Here is a 7404-nt window from a genome sequence, read left to right as displayed (position 1 = left end):
CTGAAAAAACAGCAGCATGCATAAACAAAATAGCAAGCTTCTTGAACACATACCTTTCTTCGACCTCATCTTCTCTACCTACCGACTTGCTTGTTCATGAGGTACGCTCTGATACCACTGTCAAAACCCCAAAGGATCTCCTCATAGAACGCTCCTGGTTCGAGACTCGAAACCTGCAGACAAACAAATAAACAAGAAGGGGGTGCAGGCCTGACTCACCTCCCAACCACGACAGCCGTCGGCAAGCCCACAGTCTTGGCTGTCCCCACCGAGCCAAGAGCTGAGCTAACTAGGTTGATGTACCGACCAATCTCTACCTCGTGACGTCCCATACCACCACGGAGCTACCCTCGCGGGCCTCAAGATTGCTGCCGGCCTCGGTTGCGTAAAGCAAGTGCACGTCTGCACTAGATCCAGGCTCCAGACCATAGAGCTCTCACAAATCACGTGAGACTCTATATGACTAATGACTAACCTTGGCCACCCTTTTATAGGCTCTTGGCCGGTCATCGGGCGTCCACACTTGGACGCCCGCCCGTCCATACTTGGGTGCCCGCCCATTAGTATATCCCTAACTCAGCTCGCCAATCAGCCTGCCTAGCTCCAAGCTTCCCCAAACCTCGAAGCTAGTCTTGTGTGCGTATTGAAACCGATCCCGTCAAGTGGGAAGACTCCGTTGGACACCCACACGCTTAATAGCACAACTTTAAAACCACAAATTTGAAATGGACAACTTAATACAACTTGAAATTGAAATGAAATGAAATGGAAAGATGGACACCAGCACTGGGGCTGGAACGGGCCGACCCCCCCTCAATATATGATATATTTATTGGGAGTATTTAACAAATACAATGCTCCATGGGTTCCAAGAACCAGATGATGTCCATGTACATATGAAAACAGTACCAAACAAATAGGCTCGAAGTCGAAATTCGATGTAGATGCTCGAAGCAGAATGACCACTAGTGTGGTCCAGTCTCTACGGTCCTGTGCTTTCACTGGACTCCGCGGAGAGTGCCTCACTGGTGTTCCAAGAGCACGCACAAACAGGCGCTCTCGTAGTAACGCCTGGCTCTCCCGATCTCAGCACCTTTGGACCGAGGTTCTCCAATAGAGCTTGGACAACCCGGCACCGAACGGGTGTTGGCCGTGTAGGGAGTCGGGAATCCCTTATCAGATTTAAACACAAAATACTTTACTTAAATCTGAAATTCACTTACTTGTGGATGGCTGATAGAGAACCAATACCCGTGGTATTTGTGTAGAAGATGTAGCCACCCAGGAGATGTGAAGTCTTCTTGTAGTCGCCGGTGGAGAAGATGAGCAACTTCTTTCAAAGTAGGAAATAGAGAGGCAGCCTTAGAAGATATAACACCTTGTTGAAGAAATAGCCACTTTGTTGGGATGGCACGGTCGCCTCGTGATGAACTTAGCGTAGCCACCAAGACAAGTACCACCACAAAGACCACAGCCGCCTGCTATGAGAGGAGTACCCACTTGCAAGGGAGAAGATACTTGGCTGCAGCGTGGGAAGAAGATGGCTTGGAGGAGCAGCCTGTTATGAAGGGAGTGGACACACACACCTGCTGAAGACAGGCGTAGCACATGGGCACACAGGCGCCTACAAGAACAGTACCATCTGGCGGCAGCCTGCTGGGAATATTACGTAGCCTGTGTAGAAAGGAGACGACTGGCTTTAGAAGTGCACACAGCTGCCTGTATGAGGAGGCAGCGCAGCAGTGCAGTCTTCTGGAGGTGACAGCCGCCTGCAGAAGGTGCTGAGGTGCAGCCGGAGGATAGATGGCACCTGCAGTCAGCGCTGGCTGGAGGTACAGCCGCCTGTAGAAGAGTAGGCGCAGCCAGCAGCAGAGGGTACAAAAGCAGCCGCCTGAATGAAAACATGCGCAAGAGAGAGAGTCGCCGGTTGTCTTACGTAAGAGGGTGGAAGCGAATCATGTCCACGCTTGAAGGAGGAAGCCTCTTTTTTTATAAAAATTAGAGTGGAGTTTAACAAATTGATTTGGCTGGCCCCCCCACGCTTGCATGTGGGTGGCCAGTTCCAAAAGGGTGTGGTGGGTGACCATGCCCACCCCCACACTCACTTAAGTGGGGCTCCCCACCTTGGCCCCTAAGTGGGTGCCCACTTTTAAATGAATGTGAATACTTAACCTTATAAAACAAAAGGTTAGAAATAAAATATTAAAAACAACATGTACCATATACTTACCACCTGTTCACATGCACTAAAACTCGTCAGAATACAAAACAGACTTCACGACTCACTGGCAGGCGTCCCCGCTCAGTAAGTAACACGTCAAGCAGGCAAACACAAAAATACATGTCATGCGAAAACAGTTTCAAACATGCAAATCATGTGTGCATGTGCAAATAGTAACATGGACATATCTCCCGTTCATGGAACAAGTACAAAATATTTGTCGGCACAAAACTGGCACGACATAAAAACATAAAAACCTGGTCTTCCTATGGAGTGACAGTCCCATAGGTAAGACACAGTTCCAGGCACGAGTTTCCCTATGGAGTGACAGTCCCATAGGCAAAACACGGCACGAATACTGGCTCTTCCATGGCATGAGAGTCCCATGGGTCGAACACAGTCCAGGTCATACACGGGTGGTACCAGTCTGGCTCCCGTCCATACGACACCATCCTGCTAACACACGGGTGGCACTAGTCTGGCTCCCGTCCATGTCAGCAAAATACTGGCCTCTTCACATGAGACACCGGCCTGGCCTCAAGTGAACAAGACGCAAAAACTGGAGATGGACCAAATGGTCGGCCAATTGGTGACATCCCCCCGGGCTTCTAGAGAGTTGTCCTCAAGTGAAAAGCCTCAAGATATGCCTGCAACAATTGCGGATAATCTGCAAAATAATCCTCATTTACCCACTTGGCATCAATAGGCAAATAATTCTTGAACTTCACAAGGTATCTCCTGGAAAGCTTTCCTGCAGGTAGCTTTCTCTCCTTGTGAAAAACAATCTGTTCTGGCTGGAAGATCTCCTCAAGCTCTTCAATTTCTGGCGGATCTTCTGTGACAGGCTCATCAGGATCTGGCCCCACATATTTCCGAAATAGACTCACATGAAAAGCATTGTGAATCTTCCAATGACTAGGTAAAGCAAGCCTATAGGACACTTCATTGATCTTGTGAATCACCTTGTCAGCAGCCATTTTATGCTTATCTTGAGATCTTGCAATGGCTGTCCACACCTGACCAAAGGCAACATCCAAGTCACGAACATATTCATCAGCTGCCAAAATCTCATCCTTGGTACGAAGGATGGGTGGCAATACCACTCTGCCATAAATAATCTCAAACAGAGCCTTTCCCATGGAGGCATGGATCGTATTGTTGTAGGCAAACTCAACAAGTGGAAGATACTTCTCCCATGCAGTCTTTTGATCTGCCACATAACATTTCAACAAATCCAACACGGCTGAATTTGCAGCTTCACTTTGGCCATCCGTTTGGGAATGATAAGCTGATGAAAACTCAAGCGTAGTACCCATATTATCAAATAAAGCTCTCCGAAAGAGGCTCGTAGTCCTGGGATCTCTATCCCCAACAATGGATTTAGGCATACCATGATGCTTGAAAATATTAGCAAGAAAAAGCTTTACCATATGATCAGCTTTGATGGTTTTCTTGACGGGCAAGAAGTGAGCTTGCTTGCTAAACCTGTCCACAATAGTCCAAATAGCATCATTCCCATGCTGGGATCTAGGCAAATCCATAATAAAATCCATCGTGATGCTTTCCCAAGGTTGCGAGGGAATAGGCAATGGCTGAAGCAAACCTGGAGGTTTTTGCCTGTCAAATTTCACCTTTTGGCAAGTAACACATGCACGCACATAAGCCTCAATGTCTTTACGCATGCTCGGCCAAAAGAAATACCTCTGAATCATGCGAGTAGTAGGCATAATACCTCTATGACCAGCATAAGGTGGAGCGTGACATTCGTCCATAACCTTTGGACGCAAATCCTTCACCACACATGGGCAATTATCCTTCATAAGATAACCCTCGTTGATAACATAAGAGGCATGTGAATGACCAGCCATCAAATCAGTCCATATATGGCAAAAATCAGCATCCAAATGATACAAATCTCTCATAGCAGATAAGTCTCCATGAGAGGCCACTGAGACTGCAGCAACATAAGGCCTCCTGGATAGTGCATCAGCCACCACATTTTTCTTTCCTGGAGTATGCACAATCTGAAAATGAAACATGGAAAGAAAGTTTGCCATTCTCATCTGCTTTTCTGACAGCTTTGTTTGAGATAGAAAGTATCTCAAGCTTTGATGATCTGTCTTGACTACAAATTCAGCCCCAAGAAGGTAATGTTTCCAAATCTTTAAGGCGTGAATTACAGCCAAGAGCTCTTTCTCATAGATATCCATATGAAGCTCAGCATCATGCAAACGACGGCTCTCGTATGCAATTGCATGCCCTTCTTGATTTAGGACAGCTCCTATGCAATCACCACAAGCATCACATTCAACCACGAATGACTTGTGCAAGTCAGAAACAATCAATACTGGACCACATATGATCGCATGCTTGAGCTGCAAGAAAGCATCCTGTTCCTTTGAAGTCCATTTGAAAGCAGTTTTCTTCTTTGTGAGATCATGTAGAGGAGTGGCAATCATAGCGAAATGCCTGTAATACGAACATAATCCCAGTAAACTTCGTACTTGATGTACGTCTTGCAATTGGGGCCAATTCCGAATGGTCTCTATCTTTGCAGGATCCATTGCAACTCCATCCTTGGATACAATATGTCCCAGATAATGAATCTCTGAAAGAAAAAACTCACTTTTCTTGGCATTGATGAAAAGTTTATGCTTCCGTAACTCTTCGAACACTGTGACCAAATGAGTTCTGTGTTCCTGCTCATTCTTGGAGAAAACCAAGATATCATCAAAGAATACTCCTGTAAATTTGCGATGGGGTTGGAATATCCTATCCATCATTCGATTAAAAGTAGCAGGAGCATTGGTGAGACCAAAAGGCATTACCAAAAATTCATATAGTCCGAAGGCTGTCCTGAATGCAGTCTTATGGACATCTTGTGGCACCACACGTATCTGGTGATAACCACTCTTCAAATCAAGTCTGCTAAAGCAAGCCGAACCATCAAGCTTATCCAAAATATCATCAATTCGCGGAATTGGGAATATGTTCTTGATGGTAAGCTTGTTCAAAGCTCTATAGTTCACACACATACGGAATGATCCGTCCTTCTTTTGAACAAGAAGCACAGGAGAGCAGTAAGGTGAGGAACTGGGCTGAACCAAACCTTTCTCTAAAAGCTCATTTACCTGCTTCATGATTTCTTCTTGTTGTGCAGCACTCACTCGATATGCGGGTTTGTTGGGTGGAGAACTACCTGGCACAAGATCTATGCGGTGATCTTCAGGCCTTTGGGGAGGTAATTCACCTGGCAATGAATCAGCAAAACAGTCGTTGAATGCATAAAGAAAATTCAGCCTATCATTAGACATAGCATCCACATTTTGATGATTTGGCACAAGGTTATCACGCACAAAAACCAAGTACGCTGAAAGACTCTTTTTCATTGCTTTATTAATTTGGATGTGTGATACAAGTGGGATGGAATCCCCTTCTTTGCCAGCATCAATAAAATGCATGCGGTCTTTATGCATAAAAGAAATCATATTGGACTTGTAGTCTTTGCGGGGCTCAAGCCTATGGTGCCACGGCTTGCCCAACAATACATCACATCCATTCAGTGGAGCAACTAGGAAATGCTCATTATCAAGGTAGCCCTGGATATGGATGCGCAACTTCTCTATCAAAGGGGTAACCTGCACCTCTTTACCAATAAATGCAGCTTCGGCTTCAATTTGAGGTCCCATGTTCTCAACCTCAATACCCAATGCAGCTGCCGTTTGCATAGAGATGAAGTTGTCAGTTGCACAGTCATCAAACATGAATAAGGCGGGCTGATCCTTGATTTGCCCCCAAGCCTTGCAAACCATTCGCTCTTTTGCATCATGACCTGTATTTCCTTGCACATCAGGAACTGCATGTACATTAGCCTTGGTGTGCTTGTCCTCGTGCTTTGGTTTGCGATTTGGGCATTGTCGAAACATGTGGTCTTTGCTACCACAAGAAAAGCATTTTCCATCCTTGGCATATTGCTCTCTTTGCTCCGGGTTAAGCCGAATTTGTTCTTTCTTGGGCCCTGATCTTTAGATGTGTTATTTTCAGCTTTACCACCCTTGTAGGTGTCCCGGAAGTTCTTTTTAGGTGGCTGTCCACCCTTTTGCTGATTTGGGACAGCCTTGTCTTTCCCCTTTGAACCTCCTTGATCCTGTTTAATCTTGAGCACCAATTGCTCCGTAGCAAGAGCAGAAGCTGTGAGCTGTTGCAAAGTATGTTTCGGGTGCAATTCTATGCCCGATCGATATGCTGGTTGCAGTCCAGAACGAAACTTCCTCTTTCTTTCATCCTCAGTGATTTGCATAAAGGGAGTCACTTCCAGCAACACTTTCCAGAACTTGTTAACATACTGTTGCACGCTTTCATTATCTTTTTGTTCCACCCTGTTCCACTTTTGAGTGAGGGTTTGCTCCGCATTTGGTGGCAAAAACTGAGCATAGAATCTGTCTTTAAATTCCCTCCAAGTGGAGATGGGGATCCTTGGTGATCTTTTCAGTGATCCACCAATGAGCAGCAATCCCTTTCAAAAACATGCTAGCATGGCGTACTTTAGACTTTTCTGTAAAGTCCTCATTGCTAAAAGCAATGTCGAACTGTGCCACAAATGCTAACACTTTAGAAGCATCGTGTTCACCATGAAAGACATCAAACTTGACAGATTTGTAACCTGCTTTAAATTCCTTGAGCTTTCTGGCATGAGGCTCGTGGTCTTCTCTTTTTCTTTTCCCCTTATCCAACGGGGCAGCCCTATCTGCATGGGCTCCATGGGCCGTCATAGAAGGTTCATGAGGCAGGGTGGCATGTGCTCCACGAACTCGAAACTCAGATGCATGTGACTTACCTGCATAAGGCATTGTCTCTCCATGAGACAACTCAGAAGGCAAAATTTTTCTAGAAGCAGACCTGTCACCATGAGATACATGTCTTGCATGCATGTGACTTTCATGCCCTCCATGAGCACTGGCATACATATATCTGTTAGACTTTGTGCCTTGTGGAGAAGATGCATGTTGAGAGGTGACTGTCACCTCTTCCTTTTGCATAAAAGATTTCAGCCTTTGAGATGCGGGATCTCCATGCTTCAAACGAGGTGGATTTCTGAATTTCAGCTCTCCGTCATCCCCCTCTTTAATATCACCTTTGCGGAGGAGATAGGCAAGTGCCAACTCCCTTGGTTTCTTGCCCAC

This window comes from Cibotium barometz, chromosome 14, assembly GCF_041138505.1.
Source record: "Cibotium barometz isolate CiBa-2024 chromosome 14, ASM4113850v1, whole genome shotgun sequence".
Lineage (NCBI taxonomy): Eukaryota > Viridiplantae > Streptophyta > Polypodiopsida > Cyatheales > Cibotiaceae > Cibotium > Cibotium barometz.
The sequence above is the reverse complement of the archived record's forward strand: the minus strand, read 5'-3'. Positions refer to the sequence as shown.